Source organism: Sturnira hondurensis, unplaced genomic scaffold (genome assembly GCF_014824575.4).
Source record: "Sturnira hondurensis isolate 20B ecotype Veracruz unplaced genomic scaffold, ASM1482457v3 Scaffold0001872, whole genome shotgun sequence".
In the NCBI taxonomy this organism is placed as follows: domain Eukaryota; kingdom Metazoa; phylum Chordata; class Mammalia; order Chiroptera; family Phyllostomidae; genus Sturnira; species Sturnira hondurensis.
The window spans coordinates 21,807,324-21,820,231 of record NW_028074503.1 but is presented as its reverse complement, the minus strand read 5'-3'; the positions used below and the strand labels follow the sequence as shown (position 1 = coordinate 21,820,231).

At 50.7% G+C, this 12,908-nt stretch overlaps 1 protein-coding gene across 2 annotated transcripts in view; it reads left to right on the top strand.

Moving 5' to 3' along the window:
* LOXHD1 (lipoxygenase homology PLAT domains 1) overlaps positions 1–12,908 on the top strand; it is a 135,172-nt gene that overhangs the window by 17,009 nt on the left and 105,255 nt on the right. The window lies entirely within an intron of this gene.

Genomic DNA, 12,908 nt, shown 5'->3' with positions numbered 1-12,908 from the left:
GGATATTAACCCTTTATCACACATACAATTTACAAGTATTTTCTACTATCCCATGGGCTGCCTTTTCACTCTGTTGATGATTTGTGTTGATGCAGAAAAGTTTTCATTTTTTATGAAATCTAGTTCATCTCATTTTTCTTCTGCTGCCTGTGCGATTGGTGTCATATCCAAGAAATCATTGCCAAGTCCAGTGTCATAGAGCTTTTGTTCCATGATGAGAGTTTTCTTCTCGAGTGTTTTGGTTTTAGCTCTTATCTCTAGATCGAGGGTCCATTTTGAGATAATTTTACATGACATAAAGTAAGTCTCAATTCAATTCTTTTCTGTACAAAGATCCAGTTTTCTCAGAATCATTTGTTGAAAAGACTGTCCTTCACCCATTGAACGACCTTGGCACTCTTGTTGAAAATCGCCTGAGCATTTCTATGAGGGTTTGTTCCTGGGCTCTGTATTTTGCTCTGTTGGTCTACGTGTCTGCCCTGATGCCTGTACCACAGTGTTCGGTTATAGTAGCTTTGTAGGAAGTTTTGAAATCAGGATGTGTGAGACTTTCAGCTTTGTTCTTCTTTTTAAAGACTGCTTTGGTTATTTAGGGCTTCTTGATGTCATGCTTCTTTTAATGCATCCTAAACATTCATGAACTATTTTTAACAGTGACAGTGCGCCGTACTGACTCTGCAGTCAAAGGGCTCTTACTCACCTGGAAGCAAAGGTGAAAATGCAGCTTGCAGCCCAGGTCCTCAGTTCCTGCCAAGGACCTCAGGCTGCTGGCAGAACCTCCCAGATCCTCCTGACTCATCCCCACACGAGTGAGCAGGAGTGGGTGCCCCAGTCTTGACTAGCTGGCTCCCTCCCCACATCTCAGTGGGCTGGTCCAGGCAAGCACCACACTTCATGATTAAGAATCTCAGACACACATGCGCGTTAACAGGGAGTTAGCAGCTGTCCCTACACCTGTCTCCCCCTTAGAGTGGGTATCGGGGGTCCTGGCACCTTCTGGGGCCTGGGGAAGGTTGGTAGCCACTGTTTTAGTATGACCTCATCAGTTATCCCTGGGAACGCAGTCTTGGCTTCCAAACTGCACCAGAAGTGTAGTGGATTTTCTCTCTTGCCATCTGTCTCTTGGCATTTCCCCCATTACCGTGAATGCTTGACTTCCTTCCTGGAGGATTTCTTCCATCCCATCTGGAACGGCCCACCCTCTCGACAACCCCGACCCCAGAGGAGCAGAGCAGCTACATTGACATCTGCACGTGATGGCAGCCCCTGGCCAGAGTCTAAGCGCTGTCTCCAGGCTTCGAATTGACCCATCAGCACTAACAGCTGCCGTTGGTGATGACCCCTTGAGGTGCTCCTACATGCTGGGTCTGGGAAAGGTCATATTCCTTATTCTCAAGGTACTTGCAGCCCAGTGGAGGACACAGATTGCCATAATACTAGGCACCCATAAAGAAGGTAGAGGCAATCATGGTTCAGAGCTCCATCTATGAAGTCACAGAGTCCTAGGTTCAAATCCCAACAATGCCATCTACTAGCTACATGGCCTTTGAACAAAATACTCCTGTAGCCTGTGTCTTTGTGTGCATACACTTTATAATTGGCACCTTATTTTTAAAATCCTGAGCACCCCTAAGAGATAAGACCTGTTAGTATCCCCAATTTGCACCGCCTACAAAGATTGAGGGGAGCACACAGAGACCACCTCTCACCCTCCTGTTGCCTCGTCTTGAGCTAGCAGCTTCCTTTTCTCCACCTGTCTGCTCAGGTTGGGTGGGCTCCAGTGTCTGGCAGGTGGCAGCTCTGAATGCTGTTCTCCCATGAGGAGGGACCCGTGGGAAATGGAGCCGAGGCCTGAGGGACAGGATGAGACACCCTCTGCCACCTGCTCCCAGAGTGTGGAGCAGAAGCCAGACTGCTGATGGCAGTTTCAGGGGGTTCAGGCCTTGTCCCATCAAGCCTAGCAGGGACCCAGTAGGGCTCTGTCCCTGGAGCCCCCAGGGCTTGCCTGGCCACTGCCCTGGTGGGTCCTCTGTGCTCCCAGACTTCTGTCTCAAGTCACTTGGAGAGAGAGAGCCTCCATTAACTCATATGCCAGAGTCTGGGGCAATGTCAGGGTCAGTGCCTCCTCCCCTCCTCTGCTCTCTTTTATCCTCCCCTTCGGTTCTCTCCAGGCCACGCAAACCCATCAGGTTTAGGGCCCCCAGCCTCTCCGGGAAGCAACACCTGCCCCCATACCTCGGCTTCCCCTGCCCTGGCAAACTCCAGAGAAATTGAAATCTACGCCATTCACTGTAGCAGGGTGACTCTCCATGTGGTCCCCATGGCCCTAACTGTGGTCAGGGATGGGCAAGGAATCTCCTGGGCAAAAGAGAAGGAACTTTTCATCCTGCTCCCTGAGATTCAGACTTGCTCTGGCTGAATCACCACCAGAACGAGCCACCGTGGCTGATGGGGTGGGGTGTAGCTGAGAAACACCAGATCTCAGGGACCACTGTTTGCCTTTTTAGGTGCTAACTACTTAATATGTGTCTGTCTGGTCTCCCCAGCCACGTGCAGGTTCTTCTGAGGGTGGCATCTTCACTGGTACCTGCCAGTGTGGCCACTGGGACTTAGGGACTTGGGTGAAGATTCATAAGAAACAGATCGTGTGGGTGTGGTGGGGCATCATGTGTAGACACACCCACGCATGAAGACCAGCACAGAGCTGGATGGAACAGCTCTGGGGAGAGGAGAGCTGACTTCTAGCATTGTCCCTCGATCACTGCGCGTCTTGGGTAAGTTACTCGTCCTCTCCGGGTTGCTTCTCATCTCACCAGAAGGTTGCACCGGGTGTTCTCTGAGGTCCCTCACCGCACTGGCTTTCTCTGGTCTCCTCGTCCCTCTTGCCTGGCTTCACTAATTTCACTCCCCCAACCTTGATGCTGTCACTTTTGGAGTGACGTTCACGGGGCAGGGCGCCCAGGTGCCACTGCCGAGCACTCTGCAAGTTGCACAGGCGGAGAGCGCGGGACTGCTGAGTCCTCTCTGGCCCTCGGGAGGCTCCGAGCACACTCCTGAGGCTGGGGGTGGGGGGCAATATTGAAGGATGGGGGATGGGAGGGAGAAGGTGGGGGTGATATATGAGTCAGACAAGGCAGGATCAGATGGTGTGATCTCTCTGGGTAGATTTGAAATGACCCAGGATTGGGTCTCGAAGGAGCTTGGGCCAGGAGCAGTCACCTGGTAGGGAGGTATGGGTTAGATCTGTTTAGGGAAGACCCTGCCTGGCCTTCTCACTGCCGATATGATGTCATTTCCTGCCTTCTGGCCAAGTAATTGTCCCCATCCCAGCGCCAACCCACAAACCCTCCCACCTTGAAAAGCATCGAGATGGTCACGTGGCTTAAATTAGTACTGAGCCCACATCGCACTGCTCTGGGAAAGCTCTGCCAAGTTGGCGAAGAGCCCTACCTCCGAAGCCAAGAGCTGAGTTCCAGCTGGCCTGGGGGCTGTTCACACCCCAGGGCTGTCACTTCCCAGGCACAACAGCTCATCGATGATTCAGACCCAGACTCTGCCAACAGTGGAGAGGCCCTGCTCTCAGAAGGGCCCAGTTCGACGTGGGTCCTGTTTCCTCCCCTGCTCTCGGCTGGAAACGGCTCCTCAGGCCTCCTTAGGGATAAGCATTCTTCTAAGAAGCATTTATCTTCTTTGGTGGATTGATAACAAATATGGCTGCAGCCAGTTTTAGGTTATGCTCCAAAGAGACCGAGGGGCTGGTTGTTGGGGAAACGAGAACTGTACCAAGGGAGATAGCTAACGCCGGGGCCGCAAGCTGCTGGGAGCCTTGCAGGAAGAGGTGGGAGTGGGACTGTGTTTGTCCCACACAATCACTGTTTTCACTCCTGGTTATTTCATCAGGTGACTGGGTGATACTTTCACTGTTGCCCATGCGGTGCTGCATAGGGATTATCACACAGCTCCAGATGTGTGGCTGGTCTTAGCAAGACCGTGCTGGGCATGGTGCCTAGGGCGCGTTTGAAGAAAGGACAGGACCAAAAAGGGATTGTGGTTAATGTATGGGGGGCATGTGCAAAGTCGCTACCTGCAGTGGATTGAGGACCTGCCAGAGGACTGCACGGCGCAAAAGCAAATACAGATTGAAAGCATCTTGGGTGGTTGATGCAAAAAGCTCCCATCATGAGGGCTCTGTCAAATAAACCCATGGGCGTGACTTGTTCCCAGATTCTACTGGATAATGCCAGAGAGTAATTAAATCATTGACTTAAAAATATGGCTCTCCATGTCACAAAGCACCTAGGAGTATACACCCCAAGTTCTCAGAGAGGGCCTGAGGAACTGAGGTTCCTCTCCTAGCTTCGGTTTCTGCCTCTATGGCATGGGCGCACGAACTGGCCTCTTGGGTCTTTTTAGGGCCATTTGAATGTTTACCTTCATGGCCTTTTGGGACTAGCCCTCCTCCACAGGGCAAGAGGAGATCGGCTATTGGTGCTTGCTGTCTCTTATGCTGTGGATACACCTTTCCCACTTAATTCCCACCCCCACCCCTAACTTTCTATTCTTCTGTATAGTGTCCACCTCCTCCTTATGAGCTCAGTCTCTGGACCTTGTTCTTTGTGATCAAAACCTGATCACTCTACCAGTCAGGCAAGCATGAGCCGATGCTTTGAGCACTTTGCCTCTATTTTCTCATCTGTAAAATAGGGAACAACATTAATTCCCACTCATCAAGTGGTTGAGCTGATTAATCAGGGCAATAAGCATCAAGGACTTACTACAGTGCCCGGCACAGAGTAGATGCTCAGTAAATGACGCAAGAATCGTGGTGGTTGGTGTAGTTATTGATATTCTGGTGCTTCCCTGTCTTCTTCCCCTACACTCAAGCTTGGTCTGATGCTGAGATGCACAGACTCAGGAATCTGGCCTCTGAGAATCAGAAAGAACTTTGGAGCCACGCAGTGCTAGGATCTCTGCCTCTAGAATCTGGCAGGCTCATTAGACAACTGGAAATAGGCTCATGACCTTGACTGCAGTTGAAGTCTGCAGGAAGCATCCTCTTCCCTCTCCCTAATATTCCCCCTTAACCCACCAGCTCAATGTTATCCAGGGCCTCGCTGTAGCTGCTGCAGGTGCTTCTAGGGGTCGTTGCTTCTTAGAGCCCTACGAGGTGGTCCTGGGTCCACAGACTCACAGCGCTGGGAGAGGGCTTCAGGGTGGGGAAAGCTGGGCCAGCCCTGCAGCACTCGCCTCCTCTGAACTTCACAGCAGCTTCCTGCCCACCCCATCTGTTCCCACGTAGCATTGCAGAAAAATCATCTCCGGAAAGAGTGGGAAGAAGAGAACTGCTTTGAATGAGGCCCCAATGAAGAGCATCAGAGAATTTGAGGACCAAAAGGGACCTTCTCTAGTCCACCTCCATTTTATAGAGGAGAAAATGGAAGCTCAGGGGGATTAAGTGATCCGCTCTTGGTCACCTGGACTCATGATACCAGCTCAGGCTCCTCCAGTGTCATTCCATGATCCAGTGGGTATTTATTGGGAATCTTCCCCTGTCTGTGCCCAGGATAAATATGCAGGGCCCTAGATTATAGAGGGGAGAGAGTCAGGACAATAAGTAATCACAGTGCAAGGGGATAGAAGGTTCTAAGTAAGGATGACTTATGGAATCCAATGGGAGCATGAAGGAAGGGTGAATCAGGAGGGCTTCATAAAGGAGGTGATATCCAAGTTAAGACTTCAGAGTTGAGAGGGAATTTGCTAGGCTTTCAAATATAATGAGGGCACTTGCAGACCCGATGGGCTCCGATGGCACAGTATCTGATTCACCCAGCTGGAAATAGGCCCTCCGACTCACAGCTTCATCGTGGCCTCAGGTTTCCTGCCCCCCAACCCCATCCTGCTGGGACCACTGACAGTCACTCTGTCCTTTAACTCAGCAGCCAGGACATTTGGGGAATGCATGAAATAGTATATTTGGCCTATACTTGGTTGTTTCCATTTTTAAACAGGTGTTCAGAAAACCTTTGTTTTCTTCTGTTTGTTGAAACAGCGCTTCCTCGGTGCTGCTTTTGCATGCATGAAAATCTGAATTTATGATACAGGCATTGCATCAGTCCTGATCCAGCTATTGGTGTTCATTCCAGCCACCTGTGGTTTCCTACTTGACCCCTCCCCTGAGCTTTCAGCATTGGCCAGGGTGAGCCCATTGAGAGTCAGGAAGGGGTTCCCACCTGCCTGGGGCTGGATGTCCACCTGACAGCCACTGTGTCTGTTGTTTTCTTCTCCCATCCAACCTCAACCCTCCCTCCAGCCTTACAGCCACTTTGACCAGCTCAGAGGTTCCTGGTGCCAAAACCAGCCTGAGGGTGTAAGAGTGTCTATTGTGCACATGGATTTTCTTTAGGTGTGTCTGTCCCACAGACTAGCAAGAGTTCCCAACAGCTCCTTCTGGATGACAGAGAGCTTGATTTATTCAAGCACTGACTCTGGGTGGCTTCAATCTTCAGTTTTCAATTACAAGGGAAAAATACTGTTATTGTAAAAACAATTTTAAAATACAAATAAGCAAGAAAAAATGAAAACTTCTGTAATAGCATCACCCAAAGATAATAGCTAATTTTTATTGGGCATCATTTCTTTCTATCTATCTATTATCTATCTATCTATCTATCTATCCATCATCTATCTAATCTTCACAACACACCCAGGAGGGAAGTGTTATTATTACTTCCATTTTATAGATAAAAGAAACAAACACAGACAGGTTAAGTAATTAGCATATGAATGATGGAGCCAAGAATAGAGCTAGAGCCTTGAACTTGCACATAGTGTAGGCTAACCTTGGAGACACTCTGGTTATCATTTTGGTAAATTTCCTTCCTGTTCTTTTTTTGCACGTGAATGTATTAAACCATCATTTTAAATGACTGCATGGCAGTCCATAAATGGGTGGATAATTGTAATTCACCCCAGCAAGTCCTAATTTTGGATAGTTTTAAGTTGTTCTTAATTTTTTATTAGCAGTACTGTGATAGACATCTTTATTGGTAATCTATAAACACAGTTATTTCCCAGTCAATTGAATCGTTGGTTCAGAGGGTCTGCAGAATGTTAAGACTTTTGACAAATATTACTCGCCTGCTTCCAGGAAGGCTGCATGACACTCTGGTTCCTCCCTGCGTTCACGAGAAGTGCTGGCTTCGCAGCACTATGGGAGGATACACTCCAGCAGTGGAGCGGAATCTGGGTTGGAAAGGGAAGCAGTGGAGCCAAGGAGGCTGGGGTGCAGGTGGAAGGGAAGGCTCTTCCGCAGAGCAGCAGGTGTGCAAGCCAAGGAGAGCGACTGAGGGGCCTGCGGAAATAGCTTGTGAGCTTGGCAATGAATTGGATGAGGGGGGTGAGCATGAGGGATTGAAAGGAGTGAAAGCTTATCCACTCTATGTGCTTCAACACCTGAGAGCATCAGGCTGACTGCGAACATTTCCTTAGGAAAATATACTAGCTGTATACTTATTTGGGGTAGATCAAGGGGTAGAGTGGTGTTTATTGATTACCTCCCATGAGCAACTGTTTAATGACTAAGTGATTTTTTAATGTCGTTGTGTGACCAGGCTCAGCTAAGGTCCACCCATGGCCTGTTGGAGCACATGTTAAGTGTCAAATAAATGACACAGGCCCCAGGGATTCTGGAGTAGAGCCCTGCAGGCTTGGAGGTGAGGTTTAAGCTAGACCCAGACCATGGCAGAGTGGGCGAATGACAGCTAAGAGAGGACCTTCTTGTCTAGGCCCTGGAGTCCAGATCTGGGCTTCACCCTTTCTAACTTGTAAATTCTCTTAACTTCCTGCTTCCATTGCCTCATCAGTGGATGGTGACATTAGTAGCAATAGGGTCTGTTATACTGAGGATTAAATGAGATAATAGGTGTGATTGGCCCATAGTAGGCCCTCAGTAACCATCAGAGGCTCTTATTATTATTTTGATAAATGAATGTGTGTGAAAGGGCAGCCAGGTTGGGAAAGCAGAAAAGTTCTAGTCCTATTTGAAGAATAGGGTGAATCTGGGTGAGAGATTCAAGCCTCTTGACCTGAGGGAAGGGGAAACATTTGGGGGTTATTTGTCAGTGGCCCTGACCCAGCTCCTGGCATCTGGCATTGCTGTTCATCCTTGGGTTCCTCTGATCACCACCTGCTCACATGTGGGCAGGCTTGGGTAGTCTGCCCCTGGCAGGGGGAGAACATTTCCTCTCATCTCCCACCCCCACAGGGCAGCCCCACTGAATTTCTCTCTTCCCCAACAGCACCCATAATATCTCACTTCTCTGCATCTGGCTCTCAGTGAGCGGAAGTGATGGGTGTCAGAGTGTGAGCCATTGCAGGTTTGGGCGTAGTGTAAGATCAAGTCCAGTCAACTTCCTTCCAACACCCTCCCCACCCCTCACCCACCAAAATAAATAAAGCCACAGTCTAATTACACAGGATCTGAGAATGGGTGAAAGGCAAGGGAAAGAAACTCCGTAAGTCAGTTTGCCACCAGTTCATTCATGATTCTCTGCTTCCTAAAAAAGCCTGGACCACGTGAGCTTTTTTCTCTGAGGCTCAAACAGTGGTGGGTGTGGGGTGGTCTCTTCCTCAGCAAGAGAGATGGAGGCTTTGTGACAGTGTTTGCTTGACTTCTGTTGTCATGGGCGAGGTGAGCAGCTTAGCCCGGCTCAGCGGTGCATGCAGTACCAAGACTTGGGGGTTGCAGGCCCCTCATGGCTGTGCCTCTCCCCGCCCCCAAGGTGGCTCTGTGGAGGTATGTCTTGTTGCTGTCATGAGCTGACTGTTCCAGACAGTGTGGGGAGGCTGTGGGGGTGGCTGGCGCACCAGCCGCAGGAGGCAGCTGAGGCCTGCCATTGCCTGCCTTTTCTGGAAGCCCACGCAGGCGGCTTCCGTCTGGCCTGCAGGGGACAGATTTCCTGTTTGGCGGGAGCAGCCTGTGCCCCTGCCATGGGGCTGGCAGAGAGAAAAAAAGAGGGGGCAAAGCTGGGCTTGTGTATGTCCCGAGCAGGGCAAGAAGGACACAGACTACCCTCCGCTTGGGACCTGAGGCAGGCGATGCATCCTTAGCTGCAACTAACTCCGCCTGCACAGGACTTCAGCCCACTTCTGTTTTTGGAAGGCACTGTGTGATTAACCCAATTCCTGGTCCATGTCCTTTATTCTACACCTTTCAGATCAGTGCTCAAGTTAGCCTGGCCTCTCAGAGCTCACACCGACCTTTAGGAGAAGAAGGCTGCTGCCCAAAAGCTTGGGTGGCCCGGTTCCACTGTACAAGTTGTGCACCGCACAAGCGTGTCTGTGTAAGGAGACAGCTTGCATATCATAGAGGTTGTAGGTTTTCACATTTATTATGACAGTTATTCCACAGATGGAAACAAAGCGTCTTGAAGAAAGGGTCCTTTTTTCTCGTGTGCACAGAGGCGCCGTATGGGCTAATGTTAATCCTGCTGAAAGGCCAGAGATGATTCAGTCCTGGGGAGGGTTTCGTAACAGATAACGTGCCAGATGGGCAAACCATAGGCCCGCCTTGGCTGGGATACAATTCCTGTGATCCTATAGGAGGCCATGTCCCTCCCATGCCTGCTCGGGAAGGGTGCTGAACTCCCGCCTAGCTCCTCCTCCGACTCGACTTTCCCCTTCTTCCTGTCTCTGCTCCTTGCTTGATCTCAGCTAGGCAATGAGTTGAAGGCACAACGTCTAAAGCTGAAGAACTGGTGCTTCCATCTGTCCCCACCTTCCCCGGACTCAGGAACTTCAGGCCCAGCTCAAGTACACAGCATCAGGGAAGTAGGGAAGGCTGACCCTGCCTGTCCACACTAGGCACGGGACGTGCTCCTTCTCACCCCCTCTGCTCAGAGAAAGGGCAGTCACTCCCCAGTTTTTGGAGCCTTGAACTACTTAGCTAGCGGTTAGGAAGTACCATGATCTTCTGCAACTAGCAGTTGACCACCCCTGTGCCAGGCAGCTCTGCTCTCGTTCCAGGCCACAGAGAGCTGATTGCCCACAGTCCTCAGCCCAGAAACACACAGAAGAGTGCCAGAGAGCACAAGAGAGCTTAGGGCAGGGCGGTGGCCAACTATGGCCTGTGGGCCAGACACCGCCTGCCACCTGTCTTACTGTGGAGTTGGACTGAAAAAGGTTTTTCCATTTTTAAAAGGTTGAAACAAATCAAAACAGGAATAATAATTCATGACCCAGGAAAGTTATATGTAATTTAAACGTCTGCGTTCATAAAGTTTTATCGGAACACAGTGATGCTCATGTGTTTATACATAGATTGTGTATGGCTGCTTTGTTGACACATTTGGTAGAGCTGAGGAGTTGAGACAAAAGACCAAGTGCCCTGTACGGGCTAAAATATTTACTACCCATCACCTTACAAAAAATGTGTGCTGACCCCTGGCATGGAGCACGAGAGGCCATGAGGTATTCTGGAAAGACCCCTGGATTTGGGTCTTGTACCAGGTAGCCGTCTGAGCCTTGGTTTCCTCATCTGTAAAGGAGAGTGTCAGCAGTCCCTGCCCTGCCTGTAACCAGTGGCCATTGTGTGAATCAGGCGACTTCAAGGACAAGCTAGTGCCTTGAGAGCTGCAAGGCCTATGTGAAAGTTTAATAGTCTTTGTTCTAAAATGTGGGTCAGCCCTGGGCATCCTCTGTCAACCCTTTTTTTCTTGTCACCTTTATCCCTTCTGGCCTCGGGGCAGGACCCTTCACTTCTCCCTCTGCTATTGCCAAGTTCCTGTTACCAGGAGGGCAGCCACGTTTCATCTGTGCGTGTTTGACTCTCTCACCTGCGATCACCAGACCCAAGGGGTAAATTCAGCCTATCAAAATCCACTTGCAACCCAAATCACGGGTGTGCGCTCCCTGAAATTCTGATTGTGGGAAATCGAGGGGCTTTCACACGACTCTCAGAGAGGAAGGTCTGAGGCAGAGTGCTGACAGGTGGCCAGACGGGAGAGAAGGAAGCCCTGCTTTTATTCAGCTTGCTCTTTCATTGATGTATGCACTTAGTTGCAATCGAGGGTTGGCATGGGGCCCTAGTCCTTGTTTGGAGAATGGCAAGTTAGATAGACCATGGTTCTGCTTGAAGAGGAGACGTTAAAAAAGAAAGAAAGAAACAAAGAAAGAAAGGGAGAGGAGTAGTTTAATTAGCCTCATTGTCACTCTGCGGGGCCCTTTTAAAAAGCAGTTGTGAGGTGTGCCCCTCCCACCCCCAGTGTGATCAAAGGTCATCTGACACTCGGGGATCCTACTCTTACCCAGCCCACTACAGGGGGACCCAGGGCCCCATTTTGACATTGAAAGTTCTCAGAGGTTAGAAGACCATCTGCCCTTGTGCCAGACTTGACTTCTTCCTGCACTATGTTCACCTGATCCCTGGCATGGCCTCAACCAGAAAGGCCTAGAAGCCCCTTTCACCCGAGCTCTGTCTGGCCTCTTGACCCCTGACCCTTGGTTGACTCCACAATGCTCTGCCTCTCTGCACTTCCCCAGCACAGGCCTTGGGTACCTTCCCCATCTCTGAGGGACCTCCTTCATCTCCTGTCTTCCCTCCAGGGTCTGCAGGGATGCCTTTCCAGGTCAAATGTCATGGAACAGCAGATTGAAAAGGACCCTTAGTGTTCTCACATTCTCTCGCCTCTGGTGTTCCCTCCCCAGCCTCCTGGCACGCAGTGACTGCTGACATGTCTCTAGGGATGGGACACTCACTGCCCCTAGGGCATGCCATTCCTTGCTGGGTAGCCTTAGCCACTAGAAATGGGCTTTTAGTGAGCTAAAACATCCTTCTTTACAATTCAACCTGCTGATTCGAATTCTGCCTTTTGGAATGATGCAGAATGTCTCCTACTCCCCCCACAAATGCTCCCAGCCCCTCATCCTTCCACCTGCTGCCCTGCGCCCAGTGCCCTCTGGAGTCCTGCTGCCCCCCTGACTGACCGATATTCAGCAGTGGCCTCAGAGACTCCCTTCGTCTCCACCCCACTGGGGCATCACTGGCCACGGGCCCTGGGCATCTTGCCACCCTGCAGAAGGGCTTGCCTCTGTGTGGAGTGAGCCCTGGACTGGACCTGAGCAAGGATGCGAACCAAAATGAATGGTTCTCAGAGGCCCTGCCAGCGAGGGGAGGGAAGAGTTGATCTTTCTCTCATGACCCAGTGGGAGGGCTCTACAACTTAGAAAATGATTGAGAGCAGAATCACCTGGATGTGGCCAGGGTCTTCTTGGTCCCTTGCAGCCGCGAGTCCCGTGATCTCTGGGAGGGGACCTGGAAATCTGCTTTGTTAACAAGCTCCCCAGGTAGTCAGAATGGGGCCCAAGTTTCAAGCCACTGACCTCAGGGTTGCCTGGGTCTGGCCTCTTCTGAAGGCCCTGGCTCTGTTCCTGTTTCAGAGGGGTCTTTGTGGTGACTCAGGAGGGGCTGGGAATCTGAGAGGGACTAACCTTCTGGAGGCTCCAGGTGGGGGCAAGCATTGGAGGGTCTTCCCTGCCCCATGATGGGTCTTGCTGAGTGAGGCCCGAGGAGAGAAAGAGAGGATACTGCTGCCTCCTGGCTCAGGGTTCTCAGCAGGTCAGAACCCAGCCTTCAGGGCAGTGTAGGTGGTGTGTGTGTCCTCTGTGGGTCCCCTGAGGTATTCTTGAGGAACTTAGAAACATTATGTGAGGGAAACAGCAAATAGCAGAAGGTGGTAGGGGGTGGACTTGGAAATCATTGACAGAGACAACGTGGCAAAGCCAAGGAGTGCGGAGGAGAAAGACCTTGGGTGCTGGGACATCAGGAAGGCTCTAGGGAGGAGGTCAGTGGTGGGACCAGGACTCTGGGCCTCAAGTAAGAGAGCTCTTGTTTTCATCACTTTGTATACTGG